Genomic DNA, 23,141 nt, shown 5'->3' on the forward strand with positions numbered 1-23,141 from the left:
TGGTAGGTGCAGAAGGATTCTTGAGCTTGGCTTGGGTTTGGTAGTCGATCTCTGTGGACTTGAGCTTGCTGAAAAGCTCGTCGACGGTGAGGGTGTCGTAGTTGGCCGACTCGATGATCGCCGACACCTTCACATCCCATACCTTTCGATCAAGGGCATAGAGAAGCTTGAGCGCCCTCTCATGATCACTATAAGGTAGGTTGGCCTTGTTCGCTTTCATTTTGTTGATGATAGTCTGAAAGCGGGAAAACATGGCATCGATGGACTCGCCATCAAGCTGAGAGAAATTCTCGTACTCGCGCTTGTACGTCTCGTAGAGTCTGGTCTTGACCTGTGTGGTCCCCTCGTGATAGCTCTGAAGCCTCACCCAGATCTCTCGAGCTGTAGTACAATCGGAGACACGGTCGAACTCAGAAAGCGAAAGACTCGAGAAAAGCACACTGCGAGCTTTGCTATTTGCGTTGTGCTGATCCTTGTGATCCTGGGTGGTACGGGCCATGATAGGGAGCACAACGTAAGTAGCATCCTCGCAAATTTCCCAGACGAGCCAATCAATCCCCTGGAGATGCGCAGACATGCGGATCTTCCAATATGGATAGTTGGACCCATCGAAGTGCGGTGGTTTGCCAGAACCACGCTCCATGTCGCCTTTGTGGATCACGGACCGATTAAGGTGGAATGATCCTTAAACGGCTCTGATACCAATTGAAGGACCGAAAACGGCGACCAGAGGCGGGGGCGAATGGGAGCCGTAAAATCTCTTTCGAAACTTTTTCGGCCACTGTCCCAAAATCACCGCCAAACTCGCAAACCAAACACCGTGATGTCCACGACCCAAATGAGTGGGTGGATATTCCGTAGGAACAAAGCGGGACACCACGAAACCAATGCAACCAACCAAAAATGAATCAGAACTCAAATGACCGAGCTGCGGACAAAACAACAAGAGCTGGACACCATCCCCGTGAGACACACCTGCAAAACATACTCAGAAGGAGAGAGCTAGATTTGCACGGCACTCAAAGGTGCACAGCCTACCAGCAGCAATGACAAGCCTGCCTTCTCCTAAATGGATGAGCACGAAGCACACTTGCAGAAGCAAATTCACATATAGATTAAGTAACCGGCTAACCAAGAGAGATTCAGTAAAATGCAATGATGAGCTTGAGATCAAATTTAATATTCAAAGTATTGTTGCTTGATTGAGACATTTCCTGAACACCATTTCAATTCACGTGATATGCTCTTGGAGCTATGCAAGCACAAGCTCATGGTCGAGCATTGATTTGTGCTGGGCAAATAAAGAGCAGAGAGAGGAGCAGGTAGCTCAGCCTGGACTCCTGCTCGTCCTAGACTGGGAGGGGCATAGGCACTGCAGCGACGCTGCCGGTTCTCCCTGCTCTAGGACACGACGAACACAGAGAAATGAAATAAATAGACTCGGAAGAACACAGAAATTAGCGAACTTGGCCTAGGAGCTTCAAACGTTGGAACTGACGAGAGACTTGAGCACGCGCTGCTCATCTGAGCAAGCTCAGTGCAGGAGCACTGGCGCTGGTAGCGCTGCTGCGTCCACCCATCAGACAGATCCTGCACGAACACAGACTGAAAACAAAGAACAGAAAAACGAGCGGACACGAAATTGACGCAATTCGACTCAACAGCCCAAATTTTGCAGATATGTAATTCGACTAGGAACAAATAGATCCCCAAGAAATCATTGCCTGAGATCAACTCAAACTCTAGATCTGCAAGATTTTGGAAAAACGGGAGGAGAAAAGCAATGAACAAAAATTGCACACATCAAATCGGTGAAGAATAAAATCACAGAAAAACATGGTGAATTCCGGAGGGTACAAGGAGGATTCGGGCCTCCATTCCCAAACCAAAATCTCAGAAAAACAAGGACAAATTTTTCAGCTCTTGGACCTCTCTCAAGAGCAAGAAACCCTAAGTCTAAAAGGAGAAAAAGAAAAATGGGAGAGGTGAGAGAGATGGGGGCTCCCTCATCCTATTTAACAGGGCTATTACACATTCCCAATTTTGCCCCTGGATACAAATGAGTTGAACCGTTAAGCCCAAGGGCGTTGTTGTCCAACTCGGTGTAATCTTGATCCGACGGCCACCGCGCCTTCTCATTGGTAGCTACGCCTCGACGCGAACTCCCCGATGCCGCCACGTGCCGTCCGTCCTTCCTCGGAACCTCCGCCTGGGTTTTGAGGCCAAAACCCGTAAACCGTCCATCTGATGGTTTTGAGACCCAAACCATCAAACCGTCCGCGGGTAGCGTACTCCATACGCGTCCCCTGCCATCCGACGTGTGTCACCGCCGTCCTCGACCGGCCGGCCCGCCAAGTCCTCCTGAGCCTTGCTCGACTCACGCGTCCGCCGTCTTGACCCGGTCAACACCGTCACTCCATGTCATCTTGCACTTGTTGATGTTCCAAGTGTGAGCCACCGCGGCTAGTCGCTCGACCTCCAGGTCCCTCGGTCCAAGCCTCACGTCTGTCCTTCACCGCTCCCGGTCCGTCAGCACGGCATGTCCTCCTTGACCTTCACCTCGCCGTCAACTACCGCCTCCGTGCTCCACACCTGCACACCACGAGCCAAGAGACATGCACACATAGCTTTCGCCATGGTAGAGTTAGTAACCGGCTCAACCTATTCGTGGATCACGTTGATCAATCACTCATCACACAAAAACGAACACACAAGGGTACTTGTCAACCTTGTGTTCGCACTTATTGGAAACAGAGGGGTGCTATTAAGTGGGCAACATTGGGAGCTGCCAGCACCAAGTTCTTTCATGCTCAAGCAACTGTTAAGTACAAAACAAATTTTATTTCTCAGCTCATGGATGATTCAGGTAACCTGCTGGTTAGTCATTATGATAAAGCCAATCTGATTTGGTTATCTTTCAAGGAGAGATTGGGAACAACTATTTTTACCACCCTGAACTATGATCTTGCCTCACACTTTGCTGCCCCTCCGGATTTAACTGTTTTTGTGACACCTTTCACAAAGCTTGAAATTGATTTAGTAGTCAGATCTCTTCCTTCAGACAAAGCTCTTGGGCCTGATGGCTTCAATACAGATTTTGTTAAGCATTGCTGGTTCATTATTTGCTCAGATTTTTACAAGCTATGTGCAGATTTTTTCAGTAATCAGCTTTGCTTGCAGAGTATTAAAGGATGATGCTCAGAGGATTTCAGACTTTAGACCCATTTCCCTGCTTAACACCTCTGTCAAGATCATCACCAAGTTGCTTGCAAACAGGCTGCAGTCAGTGTTGCCATCACTTCTGCAGTCAGTATGGATTTATTACACAGAGAACTATTCAGGACTGCATTGCATGGGCACTGGAGTATCTTCATATGTGTCACCAGTCCAAACAAGAAATTGTCATTGTTGATGCAAAAGTGGATCTGCAAACACAAAGGGCTAATACCCGAATCGATATCCAAAGCGTGCCAGTCGATTTGACCTGCTAATCGACAAGGATGGAGATACGAACACTTTAGTCCTGACAACAGCGATACGCCCGGAAGTCACGGCCAAGAGGTGCTCACGCGGAACTCAAGAATCGCCGAAGGTCGCACTGAAACGATGCAGCTCGCCGAATCAATGAGAACTCGTAAAAAAGGAAAAATATGCAAATTGACGAAGTCGCCGAAAAGTAAGTAGATGCGAATAGGAGTAAAAATTGGTTTTGATATTGATTGATATATCTATTACATTGCCCCTTACTCCATATTTATACCCTGATCTAAAGAGATACAACCAAACACAACTAGGACACCAATCCCATATCTAAGGAAACACGTGACTCTTACATGAATCATACCCTAACAAATATAGAAAAGGAAATCAACTCCTATCTATTTCCCTGTCCGCCTCAATTACGATGGAAATCTCACCGTCCTCCTTCCCATCGGCATACTCCCTATTTCATTGGCAGTAGTCTTCAAGTCTTCCTTCATCGGCATATTCCCTGTTTCATCGGCAGTAGTCTTCAAGCCTCCCTTCATCGGCATACTCCATGTTTCATCGGCAGTAGTCCTCAAGCCTCCCTTCATCGGCATCGACAATAACACCTCCAACCTCATCGGCAACGCCCGAGTCCAAATCAACCTTTCCATCGACCATCACCAGCTATCGGCAACCATCTGGCTTTCATTGGCTATCAAAGTATTCAATAACTTTCCCCTTGCCGATTAGTCCACTCCGATTATTTTGACACGTGCAAAAAACGGTGTCAACAGTCATTTTAAAACTGGACTTTGAAAAAGCCTTTGATAAGGTTGAACATGGGTTCATGCTATAAATTATGGAACACAAAGGTTTCCCAACTAGATGGTTGAATTGGATGAGATCCATTTTTGCTTTTGGTACATCTTCTGTTGTGCTCAATGGTGTGCCTGGCAAGACTTTTCATTGTAAAAGGGGAGTTAGGCAAGGAGACCCCCCTCTCCCCCATTCTCTTTTTGCTGGCAGTTGATTTTTTTTGCAAACTATTCTGAATCATGCCCCTACTAACAATCAACTTAGCTTGCCTTTGTCTCTGTCGAGTGACAATGATTTTTCAATTCTACAATATGCTGATGATACACTCATTTTTTGAAAGGAAGCATTACTGAGCTTACTCATCTCAAAGATATCATGGCCACTTTTGTAGAAGCCTCTGGACTCAAGGTCAATTTTGAAAAATCTATGATGGTCTCTGTCAATATCCCTGATGATAGGCTTGATCTTTTGGCAACTTCTTTTGGTTGCTCTAAGGGTTCTCTCCCCTTTACCTACTTAGGTCTTCCTTTAAGCTTGACCAAACCTACTGTGGCAGATTTTTGGCCTCATGCTACCAAGTGTGAGAGAAGATTGGTGGCCTTCTCTTCATTCTTAAGTGAAGCTAGCAGGTTAGAGCTCACAAGTGCTATCCTTACAGCTTTGCCTACTTTTGCTATGTGCAGCTTCCTTTTGCCCAAAACTGTGATCAAGAAAATAGATAAATATAGAAAACATTGTTTATGGAGGGGCTCTGGTCTTAACAGCATAAAGCCTCTTAAAGCAGCATGGCCTATGGTTTGCTTACCCAAAGATGAAGGAGGTCTTGGGGTAATTAACATCACAATTCAGAATGAAAGTTTGCTTTTAAAGCACGTTCACAAGTTCTACAATAGAGCCCCAATCCCTTGGGTACAGTTAGTTTGGGACAAGTATTACTCTAGAGATTGATTGCCTGTACAGAATGTCACCTTCAGAGGTTCTTTTTGTGGAGAGACTTGCTGAAACTGTTAACCCAGTTTAAAGGTCTTGCTATGGTTTCTCTCCAAGATGGAAAATCTTGTTTCCTCTAGCATGATTTGTGGGGTTCTGGAGTTCGCAGCCAGTTGTACCCTGAACTTTATTCTTTTGCTAGGAATGATTTGGTTACCCTTTCAGTGGCAGTCAATACTCCTACACTCCACAGTCTTTTTCACTTACCTCTGTCTCCTGAAGCATTTGCTCAATTCAATGAGCTTGACAGTGTTCTCCAGGGACTGCAGCTGCATCACTCGAATGACACTTGGTCTTATATTTGGGGTTCTTCATCCTTCTCTTCCCATAAAGCTTATAAATGTCTTATTGGTCACAGGCAAATTCATATTGCTTTCAAGTGGCTTTGGCGTTCTTCCTGTCAGAATAAGAGAAAATTTTTCTTCTGGTTAGTCTTGAAAGACCGATTGAGCACTAGAGCTCTCCTTCGGAGAATAAATATGCACCTCCCAGATTATAACTGTGTGCTTTGTGGGTTAAACATTGAAGAAGATTTGGCTCACCTGTTGTTTCACTGCCCTTTTTATGTGACATGTTGGTCCACCCTGCAGTTGGTCTTGCCCAATTTTGGTTTCATTGTGGAGTGCTTCAAGTTGCAGCTTGGCTTGCCTTTCTTCATGGAAGTTATTATCACTATGTCCTGGGCTATTTGGATGGTTCGAAATGATGTGATCTTCAAAGGCATTCCTCAGTCTGTTTCTCGCTGCAAGCAGATCTTCAATAGTGAATTTGCTCTAGTTAAGCTTAGAGCAAAAGCTGCCTATCATCCTAGAATTGGCTGAAAGCCTTTGTGTAATCTTTCTTATTTTCTTTTTAACCTTTTTTGTCTCTTGAAGACATTTGCATCACTGTACAGATTTAATTTTAAATCAATAAATTCCAGTAGGGGTCAAACCCCTCCTGTTTCATCAAAAAAAAAAGTGGAGCTTTTCTATCAAGGTGATTCAGCATCGCGCCGTGACACAGGGAGACACTTCAAAGACTCAGGTTCTTGTCCAGTGGTCAGGTATGTCCAAATCACTTGCTACTTGGGAGGGTCTGATTCCCTTGCAGCAGCGCTTCCCTGGAGCTCCTGCGCGACTACTGATGAGGATGCAAGACTTGGCGGGAGCAATAATACCTGCGCGCCTGAATTTTTTTTAGGAGAACCAGCGCGCCCAATGATGAAGCAATACGTGAAGGAATGCCCAGGTCCAGGAGGCTGAACCCGCGCTTCTACATGACCCAAGCTGGAGCAATGCCGTGACCAACAGTCTACTGCGCGGCCGCCTGCGTGTGGATACAAAGGGGAATGAACCCCGTGTAGCAGAGCATCTCTAATTAGAGATACTCGTCTAGGCGGCCTCCTAGGGTGTCCACGTATGTTACATTTAGTTGGTGCATTTGATAGAAATTCCACGATTCAGATAAACCGCGTCACAACTAGCCTTTCTCTATACATTCGGTAGTAAATAGATGAAGCAAGTGAACGCATTCAATGAAGTAGATGAAAAATTAAATGATCATGCATGCAAGGATAATATAAACTGTAGGTGTACTTTGTATGCAAAAAGTTATTATGGTAGGGGGATTGACATCACTGTGCTTTCACGTGTCCTTTATGTAAAAAAAGTAACTATGACAGGAGGAATTTACATCACATGTGTCTTGTCCTTTTATATTAATGAATTTACTATCAATAGATACTAGGCAGTAAATTTCATGTATGCACGAGTGCCTCCCTAAACTATCCAGAAAGTCACTCAGTAAATTTGAAAGCACTGGACATCTTCACCTACGCAGCGTGGGTCGAAAGCAGGTGGAGACATTTAATACCTCCCCTCCATGCTACCATCACATAAAAACAAGTCGGGCAGGTGGGCACATTTAATGCCTCTCCTCCTTACCATCAGATAAAAACAATTCACCGACCATGTAAGAATATTTCTACTTACACATGCATCCATGCATCTAAGAGACGGCTTGGGTTGCGCTTATATGCGCGCGACATAGAGATAAGTCCAAAATACCCTTATTCTGGGCGGCTTATAAATAGATTTCTCCGGAACCCTCATTTTCTATCTTCAGCCTCCAATCCTTGGCATTCTCTCTCTCCGGCGGCAACTCCGACGAACAACCGTGCGACCTCAACCAACAAGAACCCTTCTCCGGCGCTAACTTCAAGTTTCCGGCTCGTACCTCCACCTTCCTCAAGACAATGGCCATCAACTTCGACGTCCCCGCGGTTCGCTCCACTTCCATTACCTTTTACTTTGATCTTTTTGCAAATTCATTCAGTTGGTGATTTTTCCTTTCTTCTGTCTTCTGGATTCCATAACCTTAGGAACTGCGCAACAAATTAATTATCCCAACCGATCAGCCGCACGTCCAATGCCTTGGACCAATGGGCAACCCAGATCCAACCGATCTGATCAATGCAGAGGTTAACAGAATCCCCTTTAGAGCCCAAAATTTCTCTCTGAATTTGTGGAAAGACACATTCCGATCTTGGCCCAAAACCACCAAAGGGTGGAAAGATTGGTACTTGAGGGTTAATAGATCGATGCAAGTATACTGGGCAGAACGAAGGTTAGACCAATGCATTAGGCTCTCTATTGCCGATATGCAGAAAAATGAATCAATGATAATTGCAGCTGCTTATTTCTGGTCAGACACGACCAATACTTTTATGTTTGGACATGGCCCAGCTACTCCTACCCTTGCCGATATCCACATGCTTACTGGCTTGGACATCTCAACTGCCGATGAAGGCTCCATCTATGGTAGAAAGTCTGAATATAGGGTGAATACCCGTAACATCGGCGGTTGGACAGGATATATTCAAGAATACCAGAAAACCGGGACACTTAGCCAGAGGGAACATGCCACATTCCTGAATATGTGGTTAGAAAAATTTATCTTCTGTGGTCGATCAGTAGGACCAACCAACGCCTTCCTCCCTGCAGCTGAACTTTTGGCTAATGGCGTAAGGTTTCCTCTTGGCCGATACCTTCTGAGCTCCACTTATCATCTTCTTCATCAAGTGTCTCAGAAACTTTTGCTTGGCGAACCCATCGGCAACCTGGGAGGCCCGTGGTGGTTTATCAACATGTGGCTGAATGCCCATATGCACAAACGTTTGCAATGGGACTTTTTTGCTCAACAATTCCCACGAGAAATTGCTGAAGACTATGTGCTTGGGGATGATGAATCGGCAACACGCTCACCCCTCAATTTTGGTGAAGCCATAATTGTCCTTCCTGGAACAGAAGCCAACGAAGACCAAATCGGCAGATTCTTTCAAAGCTTCTACAATGGTCTTTCTCGTGATCATAGGGCCTGGGTGCCTTATATTGACGAAGAAAACAGATTCCCCCTTCTTTTCAACTTTGCCGATGACACTCTGAATCAAGATAATGAGCTCATGATGGCTATCATCACTCCCAGGGCGATTCCAGTAAACACATTCGGCAGCGGGAAAAACACCAACATTACATATGAATTTTACAACCCATCGGCAGTATCCCGCCAATTGGCTTTTGGGCAACTGCCAATCAAACTCTGCTTTGCCGATGTGATCAAACCCAGGGAAACAATCACCTGTGGAACAGATTGGAACAAGGTAGTACAACTCTCCCCCGATGCCGATACTACAGATGTTGATATATCCACCTGGACACCAATATCTTTCATCACCGAGTCATACAAGCAATGGTGGCGAGAGTGGAAAGAACAACTGTTCGCAACTTCTGCTCACACATATCGGCACATGATCGACCCTGAATATGCCATCCCTGACGACGCGGTAAGTTTCCTTTAACTCCCTTCTGCTTTTCCCTTCATATATCAGCAACTGATTCTCTTGTAACAGGTTAACAACCCAGCACCATCGGTGAGCAAAAGTGGGAAACCCTTCAATCTCCGGCCTGTTTCCCCAACATCGCCGATCGGCTACAACGCTCCCACCTTAGCCGCTTTGACCCACCAGAAGATTCGTACCAAGACCATCACTTCTAAGTCCAAATTGGCTACATCCAGGGCTACTCCATCGGCCGCTGCTACAACCTTGGTCAAAGCCTTTAAGGTAACAACCTTGTTTATTTTCACTTATGCCGATCACAAACTGTATTAACCTTAATCATCAGGGGGTAAGAGCTGCTACTGGATCGTCATCGGCAATTCCGCCGATATCAAGCACCACTTCTTTCGATGAACCTTCAGAGGTAGCTTCTTGACTTTACATTTTATCTGTTAAATATCATATCTTACACTTGTTTTGCAGCAACAATTGGGTACATCGGCAAACGTACCAGATGTCCAAGCTTCACAACCAACAAGTGTCGATGCCCCCCAACCAATCGTTGCCGATGCCCAAGCAAAGCGCAAAGCTTCAACAGATACTGAAGCATAGCCAAAACGACAAAGGTCTATGCCGATCCCTACATCTGCCCCAATGTCATCAGTCATCATACCTCAAGAGCCCACCACCGATGAAGTCACAGAGGATATCCCATCGGCAAGTTCAGCCGATCCCCCACACGACATACTCCAGGTTGCTTCCTCCAGTCAAGCACAGGAAATTGCCTTGAAACAGGTAAACCGATCAACCCAGCCGATTTTACAATACTCATACTTACCCCTAACTGATCTCCTTTTCTCTCTCTCAGGAACAAGATTCCCCGAACAGCCTATTTTCCTTTGCCATTGACATTTCTGACGACGATGGAGAGGAGACAAGTTCTTCCCTTGCACTGGGAACAATATCGGCAGAGACTAAATCCAAGTTGGAAACCCTCCTGAACTTGCTACAGCAAGGTACCGCCCAACTGGTAGATGACTCGGACCCCGCAAAGGCAATTTTCAAAACAATTCGTGGCCAGGTCCCTGCCGATGTTGAAGAAGTACTCTTCCCAGCAGCTCACTTAGAAAGCCGCCAACTGCAATATCAACGGGCTGCTCAGCGCATTGCCGATAGAGCAGCTCAAGCTCAACTCAAAGAAGAGATGCTACAACTGAAACAAATCGCTGATGAGAAGCACAAGGGCATCGTCAACTTGCAGACTTCGGGTGCTGCACTTAAGCAGAAAATCTTGGATCTATCAGCAAGGAAGGTAGCTCTATTGGCTGAATTGAAAGAAATCGATGCAGCCTTAACTCATGCTCAACAAGAAGAAAGCCAGCTACCCAATGCCGTCAAAGCCCTTCAGCAAGAAAGAGATATCCAAGCTCGTAAAGCTTTAGCCATGAAGAAAAAACTCAAGCCTATGGAGGGTGCTGCCGATGACGATATCAAAGAAATGGAGGAAGCCGACCAGATTCGCCTGCGTGCGATATTAGCTATCCAATCCTTGTTGAACATGTAATCTTATTTATTGTATCGGCACTTTATGAGACATTGACACTCTTGCATAATTCTAGCCGATAGTACTGTTATCGGCACTTATACTTTTATGCATCTGTCCAGATACTAGGGTAATATTTCTTTAAATATTTTCCATTTAACGCTCTGGGAAACACAACCCCTTCGAGGGTTTCTAAAATATATGCATTACCAGGAACAGACTGATTTATCCGATATGGACCTTCCCAATTAGGAGACCACTTTCCAAACTTTGAACTTTTAGTCCCAATCGGTAAAATCAATTTCCAGACCAGATCTCCATCGGTAAACTCTTTTACTTTCACCTTCTTGTCATACCATCTAGCTACTCTTTTCTTATTTTCTTCGATACTAACTAAAGCCCTTAACCGATGACCCGCCACATCTTCCAACTCATCTTTCATAAGAGTATTATAATCATCGGCTGTCAGCTGATTTTGAGAACGTATTCGTCTAGAGCCAACCTTAATTTCCCAAGGCAATACTGCATCGTGTCCATATACTAACTGATAAGGCGTTACTTTGGTTGCACCATGATATGACATCCGATATGACCACAAGGCTTCATTTAATACTGTATGCCATCCTCCTAGGATTTTCTTCAATTTTGCGCTTAATGAGTTTGACGATCCCTTTGTTAGAAGCCTCAGCTTGACCTATTAGCTTGAGCATAATATGGAGAAGAATTTAAAATTTTAATTCCCATACCTACAGCAAACTCATTCAAATTCTCCTGATGTAAACATAGTACCCTGATCGGTAGTGATAGTCTGAGGAATACCAAATCGGTAAACAATATGCTCTTTCACAAAATCAATCATATTGACCGATGTCACCTTTTTTAAAGGAATTGCCTCAACCCACTTTGTGAAATAATCGGTAGCAACCAGAATAAATTTATGTCCTTTACTCGATGGCGGATAAATCTGACCAATGAGATCAATAGCCCATCCCCGGAACGGACCATGGTTTGATTATAGGATTCATAGCCGATGCAGGCGCTCTCTGAATATTACCAAACTTTTGACACCCCTGGCATCCCTTAAAATATTTAAAACAATCTTCAAGAATAGTCGGCCAATAGTACCCATTCCTTCTGATCATCCATTTCATCTTGAAAGCCGATTGATGTGCCCCACATACTCCTTCATGAATTTCACCCATCAAGCTTTTCGATTCATCATTGCTAACACATCTGAGTAAAATTCCATCTATAGTTCGATAATATAATTCATCATCGAGGAGCACATATTTGGTAGCTTGGAACCTTATACGTCTCTCAACCTTTCTATATGGATCCTTTAAATAATCGACAATCTCTTTCCTCCAGTCATCGGTATCAACTGCCGATGTTAGCACTTCCTGAATAGGCTGATACCCTGAAGCATGCTGAGCTAGTCGATTAGCTTCCTCATTATGCAATCGAGAGATATGTTCAAGACGAAAATCTCTAAATCCTTTCAACAATTGCAAACATCTTTCATAATACGAAATCAAAGCTTCACTTCGGCATTCATAAATTCCAGCCAATTGATTTATAACTAGCATAGAATCACCAAAGATTTCAACAACATCGGCACGTATCTCCTTTAGCAATTCTAACCCTTTTATCAAGGCTTGGTATTCAGCTTGATTGTTTGTCGCTGTAGCAACAATCGGCAATGAAAACTCATACTTCCTTCCTTGAGGTGAAATTAACACAATGCCGATACCTGCTCCTTCACCACATGTGGACCCATCGAAGAAAAGTGTCCAGGGAGCAATCCCCAGAGAGTCCACTGTATTACAATGCTGAGTGACAAAATCAGCCATCACTTGCCCTTTAACTGCCTTAGTTGATTTGTAGCGTAGTTCAAATTCTGATAATGCTAAAATCCTATTTGCCGATTCTACCACTTAATATCGGCATCGACAGCATATACTTGACCACATCGTCTTTGCATATGACCGTACATTCGGCAGATAACAAATAATGCCTTAATTTGACACAAGAAAAGTATAAACACAGACACAATTTTTCGATGGCCGAATACCTCGTCTCAGCATCCACTAATCTTCTGCTCAAATAATAAATAACACGTTCTTTCCCTTCAAATTCTTGAATAAGAGCTGAACCGATAACTGTATCATCAGCTGACAAATATAACCTGAAAGGCTTCCCATGTTGAGGTGGAACTAGCACTGGAGGATTTGATAAATATTTCTTAATTTCGTCAAGGGCTAATTGCTGTTCAACTCCCCATACAAATCCCTGATCAGCTTTCAATTTAAGTAGTGGGCTAAAAGCCTTGATCTTACCCGACAGATTAGATATGAATCTTCTAATGAAATTGATCTTACCGATCAAAGATTGCAATTCAGTCTTATTGGCAGGAGCAATCACCTTGTTAATTGCATCAATAGACTTCCTACTGATTTCAATGCCCCGCTGATGCACCATAAAACCCAAGAATTGTCCTGCCGATACACCGAATGCACATTTATTAGGATTCATCTTCAACCCATGCTTCCTTGTGCACTCCAGTATCTTTCGCAGATCGGCTAAATGTGCTGTGATATCTCCAGACTTAATCACTACATCATCAATGTAGATCTCCACTAATGTGCCGATGTACTCATGAAAAATAAGGTTCATAGCCCTTTGATAAGTAGCACCGGCATTTTTCAAACCAAACGTCATGACTATCCACTCGAACAACCCCACATGACCTGGACATCTGAAAGCAGTCTTGGGAATATCTTCCTCAGCCATGAATATTTGATTGTAACCTGCATTACCATCCATGAAGCTGATAATTTGATGTCCAGCCGCAGCATCAATCAACAAATCAGCAATCGGCATTGGATAGCCATCCATCGGTGTGGCTTTGTTGAGATTCCTGAAATCAATACAGACACGAAGTTTTCCATTTTTCTTATAAACAGGAACCACATTAGAGATCCACTCTGCGTATCGACATTGCCGAATAAACTTTGCTTCAATTAATTTAGTTATTTCGGCCTTAATATCAGGAAGTACATTAGGGTTGCATCGGCGCGCTGGCTGCTGATGTGGCCGAAATCCAGATTTGATAGGTAACCGATGTTCAACTATCGATCGGTCTAATCCAGGCATCTCAGTATAATCCCAAGCAAAACAATCTTTATAATCTTTTAACAAATCTGTTATTCGCTGCTTACACTTGGAATCTAACTTAGCACTAATAAAAGTAGGTCTTGACCTATCACCATCACCGATATCTACTTCTACTAAATCATCTGCCGATGTGAACCCTTGACCTAATTTTCCATCATCGGCAAACCTATCCATTAAAACTCCTCTTCAGAACCGACTGCTTGGATCGGTGGAATTTCATAATCAGCAACTCTAAGGAACTCTTTTTCCCAAGCTTCTCCTGATATGCATTTAGTTCGCTCATAAGTGTCTGATTCTGCCGATGCGATGATATAAGAAGAATCACCAGGGACGACCTCAATCTTATCCCCAATCCACTGTACGAGGCATTGATGCATTGTAGAAGGAACACAACAATTAGCATGAATCCAATCCCTCCCTAGAAGCAGATTATATGCACCCTTGCCGTTGATAACAAAGAACGTCGTTGGCAAGGTTTTGCTGCCGATGGTCAATTCAACGCACACTGCCCCTTTAGCCGGTGACACATTGCCTTCAAAATCTTTCAACATCATATCGGTTTTGGTCAAGTCTTGATCTCCCTTACCAAGTTTCCGATACATCACGTAAGGCATAATATTAATCGCAGCCCCTCCATCAATAAGTACCTTAGACACAGGCTGCCCATCAACTCTGCCCTTCACAAATAAAGCCTTAAGATGCTGTCTCTCATCATCGGTAGGTTTCTCAAAAACAGCCATCATTGGATCTAGTGTTAACTGAGCTACTTGATCAGAGAGAACAACTTCTTCCTCATTATCAGATAGTGCCAAAAACTCCATCGGCAACATGAATACCATATTAACATCTGCCGATGGACCCTTATTTTTGTGTTTTACCTGCCACTGCTGATGACCAGGCCTTTCATTGGAGGAATTTTCCTCTTGGTATAAATCCTCCTGACGCTCACGTTGCATCCTCCTTCTCTGCGTCTTTGTCAGACCCTCTGGGCACCACCGAGGAAACTTGGTTTTCCAAACCGGCTGATAACAAGTCCTAGTTGGTTCTACACGACGTATATTAGGGTCCCTGTAGAATATTTCCTCATCGGGAACTCTTGCGTTTGCCATCTCCTCAAGCTCCTCTTGATTCCTTGGAAAATATCCAGCGCGTTTACCAAGCCTCTCATGTACACTAAGTCTGCCCCCCCAGCCGATCATGCACTGATGCTCTGCCTCTGATCGGCTCATTGATAGACAAACCCTGATTACCAAGTTAAACCTCCTTTCTGAACGATTGACTCCGTAATAACCATTACACTCAGGGCAATTTTCAACAGTTGGCAATTTAATACCTTCTTCCCAGCAATGGATGAAAAACGGACATCTCCAATGATCTTTATGTCGATTCCATTCTTCCTGACGTCTCATTTCTTGCTGTTGTCGATATCGGTCATTACGTTGACGCCAACCCTCCTGCTGCCTTCGATGAGTAATCACAATGCCAGGTCGAGGAGGAATTTTTGGAACTACTGCTTTCTCCTAGCAAACCCTTACTCTTTGCATCATCGGTAGTTATCCGATGTTGGGGGTCCACTGACGCGTTTTTCTCAGCAGCCTCTGACGTCAATACCTTGGTCTTTCCTTTGGCATCCAACATATTTGCTGGAAAAGGGTGTTGATCAATTTTCATCGGCTTCTGGGTCTTGGAAGTACCAAACTTAATTCTCCCAGATTCAATAGCCGATTGTAACTGTTGCCTGAATACCTTGCACTCATTTGTACTGTGTGAAGTTGCATTGTGCCATTTGCAATACAAAATCTTCTTCAACTCTTCTGCCGATGGGATCACATGATTAGGTGACAGCTTAATTTGGCCCTCTTGAAGCAGAAGATCAAATATTTTATCGGCCTTGGTGATATCAAAGGTAAACTTTTCTGGCTCTTTTTGACCAAAGGGACATGATATCGGCTTTTTATTCTTAACCCACTCAGCTAAGCCGATAACTGGTTCTTCATCAGAGTCAGAATCTCCTACTTCTTCAACAAATGATACCTTTTTACTCCAGTTCTTTTTAGGTTCAAAAACCCTAGTATCTTGATCAGAAATCCTTTGCACAAGATGACTGAGGCTTTCAAACTCCTGAGAAGCATATCTGTCTTTAAGATGTGGCAATAACCCTTGGAAAGCCAGATCGGCAAGCTGCCGATCATCCAGCACTAGGCTGTAGCACTTATTTTTTACATTTCGTAGCCTTTGTACAAAGCTCTCTACCGATTCATCATTACGCTGTCTCAATTTTACTAAATCGGTAAGCTTCTTTTCATGGATTCCAGCAAAGAAATATTTATGGAATTGTTTTTCTAGATCAACCCAAGTAATAATAGAATTTGGTGGTAATGAAATGAACCATGTAAATGCTGATCCAGACAAAGATGATGAAAATAATCGAACTCTTAATTCATCTCTGTTAGCTGCCTCTCCACATTGAATAATGAAGCGATTGACATGTTCCATTGTTGATGTATCATCTTGCCCAGAGAATTTAGTGAAATCCGGTACCTTGTACCGATTTGGGAGAGGAATTAAATCGTATGCAGGAGGGTATGGAGTCTGATAAGAATAAGTATTGACCTTAGGCTTTATCCCAAACTGATCCTTCACAATTTCTGCTATCTTATCGGCCCAAAAAGCATCAGCCTCCTGCTGACGAACTGGTTGAATTTCTACAGGAGGTGCCTGCTGACATCCCTCCACATACCTTTGTAGCCCACGATCTCCAGCCATCGGCATATTTGCCGTTACTTGTGGCCCATTAGCCTGTTGGAAAGGATTCATCGGCTGGGCTGCCGATGCTTGATTCTGGAAACCAGCTTGCATATGACCTTGTTGAATCCCTGCAACCTGCTGATTTCGCTGAACTGTATGTTGAACAGGTAACTGTCCTGACCAATCATTATTAGAACTCATCGGTACAAAACTTACCGATGGCTGGTAATTTGCTGATATTGTTGGATAATTATAACTGGTTTGAGGCATAAACTGAACCCCAGTTTGACTCATAGCAGGGGCTTTCTGCTGCATCGGCAGTAAGCTCGCCGATGGACTTGAATTGAATGTTTGAACCGTAGGCATCTGGAAACCTCCTGGAGTTGGTTGCACAGAAGTAGTTGCGGCATATTGAGGCACTTGAGCCATCGGCGAAACGGCCGATGGTATAGGCGCTCTTCCTACTGCATCAAACACTTGAGGTAATCTAGGATTGAAAGCAGATGACTCTGGAGGCATGCCATATCCCCACCAATTAGTAGGAATCTGGCTATTCTGAGACACAGGGCCTGACATAGCTGATGCCGATAGATCTGTATTAAGCTGAACTCGCCCTCCTGGTAGTACCTGATCTGATTGTATCGGTGTAGATTGAATATTAGGTGAGCCTGCCAATACTGGAGGGGAAGTAACTTCTGTACCCACAACGGCCGAAGGAACCGATGGAGTTTTGACAGATGCCGGCTCTGGTTGATGATAGGCAGGCCCAACGTAATGTGGTGCCGCTTGTCCTTCTTTGAGAGTTCGAACCACAGCATTATGAACAGTATTGGACAGCACATTGGAATGATTAATCAAAGCATGATTTACTGCAGAATTAACCATCTCTTGAAGTTTACCAGGATTGGAGTCAAAGGTAACCTGCCGAGGCAACGGCAAATCTTGCTTCTGGATGACTTGTCCACTCTTGTTCAAGCTAAACGATCTCAGACAAAGCTGCTTGTATTCTTCTACAGCCTTTTCCATAGCCTGCCTCTGTTCTTCCTTGAGATCTTCTTCTGATACTGCGATAATGTTCCCTGAATCGATCTCGGGATTGAACATATTGATTGATTGGTCCCACTGGGCGTGCCAAAAGATGTGTTGATGCAAAAGTGGATCTGCAAACATAAAGGGCTAATACCCGAATCGATATCCAAAGCGTGCCAGTCGATTTGACCTGCTAATCGACAAGGATGGAGATACGAACACTTTAGTCCTGACAACAGCGATACGCCCGGAAGTCACGGCCAAGAGGTGCTCACGCGGAACTCAAGAATCGCCGAAGGTCGCACTGAAACGATGCAGCTCGCCGAATCAATGAGAACTCGTAAAAAAGGAAAAATATGCAAATTGACGAAGTCGCCGAAAAGTAAGTAGATGCGAATAGGAGTAAAAATTGGTTTTGATATTGATTGATATATCTATTACATTGCCCCTTACTCCATATTTATACCCTGATCTAAAGAGATACAACCAAACACAACTAGGACACCAATCCCATATCTAAGGAAACACGTGACTCTTACATGAATCATACCCTAACAAATATAGAAAAGGAAATCAACTCCTATCTATTTCCCTGTCCGCCTCAATTACGATGGAAATCTCACCGTCCTCCTTCCCATCGGCATACTCCCTATTTCATTGGCAGTAGTCTTCAAGTCTTCCTTCATCGGCATATTCCCTGTTTCATCGGCAGTAGTCTTCAAGCCTCCCTTCATCGGCATACTCCATGTTTCATCGGCAGTAGTCCTCAAGCCTCCCTTCATCGGCATCGACAATAACACCTCCAACCTCATCGGCAACGCCCGAGTCCAAATCAACCTTTCCATCGACCATCACCAGCTATCGGCAACCATCTGGCTTTCATTGGCTATCAAAGTATTCAATAACTTTCCCCTTGCCGATTAGTCCACTCCGATTATTTTGACACGTGCAAAAAACGGTGTCAACAGTCATTTTAAAACTGGACTTTGAAAAAGCCTTTGATAAGGTTGAACATGGGTTCATGCTATAAATTATGGAACACAAAGGTTTCCCAACTAGATGGTTGAATTGGATGAGATCCATTTTTGCTTTTGGTACATCTTCTGTTGTGCTCAATGGTGTGCCTGGCAAGACTTTTCATTGTAAAAGGGGAGTTAGGCAAGGAGACCCCCCTCTCCCCCATTCTCTTTTTGCTGGCAGTTGATTTTTTTTGCAAACTATTCTGAATCATGCCCCTACTAACAATCAACTTAGCTTGCCTTTGTCTCTGTCGAGTGACAATGATTTTTCAATTCTACAATATGCTGATGATACACTCATTTTTTGAAAGGAAGCATTACTGAGCTTACTCATCTCAAAGATATCATGGCCACTTTTGTAGAAGCCTCTGGACTCAAGGTCAATTTTGAAAAATCTATGATGGTCTCTGTCAATATCCCTGATGATAGGCTTGATCTTTTGGCAACTTCTTTTGGTTGCTCTAAGGGTTCTCTCCCCTTTACCTACTTAGGTCTTCCTTTAAGCTTGACCAAACCTACTGTGGCAGATTTTTGGCCTCATGCTACCAAGTGTGAGAGAAGATTGGTGGCCTTCTCTTCATTCTTAAGTGAAGCTAGCAGGTTAGAGCTCACAAGTGCTATCCTTACAGCTTTGCCTACTTTTGCTATGTGCAGCTTCCTTTTGCCCAAAACTGTGATCAAGAAAATAGATAAATATAGAAAACATTGTTTATGGAGGGGCTCTGGTCTTAACAGCATAAAGCCTCTTAAAGCAGCATGGCCTATGGTTTGCTTACCCAAAGATGAAGGAGGTCTTGGGGTAATTAACATCACAATTCAGAATGAAAGTTTGCTTTTAAAGCACGTTCACAAGTTCTACAATAGAGCCCCAATCCCTTGGGTACAGTTAGTTTGGGACAAGTATTACTCTAGAGATTGATTGCCTGTACAGAATGTCACCTTCAGAGGTTCTTTTTGTGGAGAGACTTGCTGAAACTGTTAACCCAGTTTAAAGGTCTTGCTATGGTTTCTCTCCAAGATGGAAAATCTTGTTTCCTCTAGCATGATTTGTGGGGTTCTGGAGTTCGCAGCCAGTTGTACCCTGAACTTTATTCTTTTGCTAGGAATGATTTGGTTACCCTTTCAGTGGCAGTCAATACTCCTACACTCCACAGTCTTTTTCACTTACCTCTGTCTCCTGAAGCATTTGCTCAATTCAATGAGCTTGACAGTGTTCTCCAGGGACTGCAGCTGCATCACTCGAATGACACTTGGTCTTATATTTGGGGTTCTTCATCCTTCTCTTCCCATAAAGCTTATAAATGTCTTATTGGTCACAGGCAAATTCATATTGCTTTCAAGTGGCTTTGGCGTTCTTCCTGTCAGAATAAGAGAAAATTTTTCTTCTGGTTAGTCTTGAAAGACCGATTGAGCACTAGAGCTCTCCTTCGGAGAATAAATATGCACCTCCCAGATTATAACTGTGTGCTTTGTGGGTTAAACATTGAAGAAGATTTGGCTCACCTGTTGTTTCACTGCCCTTTTTATGTGACATGTTGGTCCACCCTGCAGTTGGTCTTGCCCAATTTTGGTTTCATTGTGGAGTGCTTCAAGTTGCAGCTTGGCTTGCCTTTCTTCATGGAAGTTATTATCACTATGTCCTGGGCTATTTGGATGGTTCGAAATGATGTGATCTTCAAAGGCATTCCTCAGTCTGTTTCTCGCTGCAAGCAGATCTTCAATAGTGAATTTGCTCTAGTTAAGCTTAGAGCAAAAGCTGCCTATCATCCTAGAATTGGCTGAAAGCCTTTGTGTAATCTTTCTTATTTTCTTTTTAACCTTTTTTGTCTCTTGAAGACATTTGCATCACTGTACAGATTTAATTTTAAATCAATAAATTCCAGTAGGGGTCAAACCCCTCCTGTTTCATCAAAAAAAAAAGTGGAGCTTTTCTATCAAGGTGATTCAGCATCGCGCCGTGACACAGGGAGACACTTCAAAGACTCAGGTTCTTGTCCAGTGGTCAGGTATGTCCAAATCACTTGCTACTTGGGAGGGTCTGATTCCCTTGCAGCAGCGCTTCCCTGGAGCTCCTGCGCGACTACTGATGAGGATGCAAGACTTGGCGGGAGCAATAATACCTGCGCGCCTGAATTTTTTTTAGGAGAACCAGCGCGCCCAATGATGAAGCAATACGTGAAGGAATGCCCAGGTCCAGGAGGCTGAACCCGCGCTTCTACATGACCCAAGCTGGAGCAATGCCGTGACCAACAGTCTACTGCGCGGCCGCCTGCGTGTGGATACAAAGGGGAATGAACCCCGTGTAGCAGAGCATCTCTAATTAGAGATACTCGTCTAGGCGGCCTCCCTAGGGTGTCCACGTATGTTACATTTAGTTGGTGCATTTGATAGAAATTCCACGATTCAGATAAACCGCGTCACAACTAGCCTTTCTCTATACATTCGGTAGTAAATAGATGAAGCAAGTGAACGCATTCAATGAAGTAGATAAAAATTAAATGATCATGCATGCAAGGATAATATAAACTATAGGTGTACTTTGTATGCAAAAAGTTATTATGGTAGGGGGATTGACATCACTGTGCTTTCACGTGTCCTTTATGTAAAAAAAGTAACTATGACAGGAGGAATTTACATCACATGTGTCTTGTCCTTTTATATTAATGAATTTACTATCAATAGATACTAGGCAGTAAATTTCATGTATGCACGAGTGCCTCCCTAAACTATCCAGAAAGTCACTCAGTAAATTTGAAAGCACTGGACATCTTCACCTACGCAGCGTGGGTCGAAAGCAGGTGGAGACATTTAATACCTCCCCTCCATGCTACCATCACATAAAAACAAGTCGGGCAGGTGGGCACATTTAATGCCTCTCCTCCTTACCATCAGATAAAAACAATTCACCGACCATGTAAGAATATTTCTACTTACACATGCATCCATGCATCTAAGAGACGGCTTGGGTTGCGTGCACGTTGCTCCCGAGGTGGTCGGTGGTTGGGGTTGGTCGCCATTAACACAGCTACCGTACTTGCATCTGCACCCATGCATGCGGAGGCGCCCGTTCCTCCTCCAACTCTTGCCTATACAAGCATGTGACATCCATTGCTTCATCGCACCCCTCCCAGCCCTCCCAGCGTGCTCCATGTGTCCTCCTTGTAGTTCATATACGAGGAATCAGTAGCTATGGCCTCAGGGGCATCCACAGTGGTGAGTCGACCCATCTCAGATAAAGGCAGCCACGTCAACTGAGCCTGTCGGTCTCCTTCTCCACCACCTCCTTCGCGTCCTTCTCCTCCTCCTCCTCCACCACCACCTCCGCCGCCTCCTCACCCCATTGCGCTTTCCCGCCGCCCGCCGCGATGCCGCCGCCGCAGCCACAGGGCCCATGCAAGGCGCTGGCGGTGTTGCCAGACCACGCGGGCTCTGTCTCTAGCCTCTCGCTCTGCGGGGAGTTCCTGCTCAGCGCGTCCACGGGCGGCGACATCGTGGTGTGGCAGCAGCCCGACCTGCGGTGCTTCGCGCGGTTCGGCCACGGCGAGAACGGCGGCTCCGTCGAGGCGCTGGTGGCCGCGGGCGGGCAGGTCTTCTCCGCGCACCAGGACGGCCGCGTCCGCGTCTGGCGCGTCTCACGCCGCTCCCGCTCTGAGAACGCCTTCAAGCTCGTCGCCGCGCTGCCCACTGCCAGGGACTACCTAGGCCGGGTGTTCCGCCAGGCCAGCTACGTGCAGACGATGGCGCGGCGCAGCCACCGACGCCTCTAGATCGAGCATGCCAACAGCATCTCCTGCCTCGCCGTCGCCACCACCGTGCACAACGCCGCGCTGCTCTACTCGGGCTCCTAGGACCGCACGCTCAAGGTCTGGCGCATCGCTGACCTCAAGTGCCTCGAGTCCATCCGCGCCCACGACGACGCTGTCAACGCCGTTGTCGCCGACGCCGGCGTCGTCTACTCCAGCTCCGCCGACGGCCACGTCAAGGCGTGGGTGAAGGGCAAGGCGTCGCATTTCCTCCAGGGCGTCCTCGTCGCCCGTGATGGCGTGTCCTAGAACGCGCTCTCCGTCGTTGCCAGCCGCCCGCTGGGTCTACGCCGTGGGCTTCGACGGCCACGTCGCCGGCTAGGACTGCCTTGGCGGCAGGACCGCCGTGCGCTAGCCCCTCACGTGTGATGTGAAGGCGCACGACATGGCAGTGCTGTGCCTCTGCGTCATCAGGGACCTGCTCTGCACCGGCTCCGCCGACAAGACCATCGGCCTATGGCGCCGGCAGAGCAGTGGCGAGTCGGCCAAGGTGGGCGTCATTATAGGCCACGAGGGCCCTATAAAATGCATCCAGGCATCCTGGTGCAGGCTCAGCAATGGCTGCATGGTCTACAGCAGGAACCTTGACAAGACCATCATAGTTTGGTGTTTGCAGCATGACAATGACCACTGAGCAGCAGCAACAACAAGAAAAGAGCTTCAAGGATCAGAATCAGAATGAGAAGGCTTCTTTGTTCTTGAGATGAAACGTGTCTATTTCAAATTTCAAAATG

At 45.2% G+C, this 23,141-nt stretch overlaps 1 pseudogene; it reads left to right on the forward strand.

Moving 5' to 3' along the window:
* Nucleotides 1–2,539: 2,539 nt before the first annotated feature.
* LOC136495504 (protein JINGUBANG-like) lies at nucleotides 2,540–23,114 on the forward strand (annotated as a pseudogene).
* Nucleotides 23,115–23,141: the final 27 nt, after the last annotated feature.

This window comes from Miscanthus floridulus, chromosome 12 (genome assembly GCF_019320115.1).
Source record: "Miscanthus floridulus cultivar M001 chromosome 12, ASM1932011v1, whole genome shotgun sequence".
Lineage (NCBI taxonomy): Eukaryota > Viridiplantae > Streptophyta > Magnoliopsida > Poales > Poaceae > Miscanthus > Miscanthus floridulus.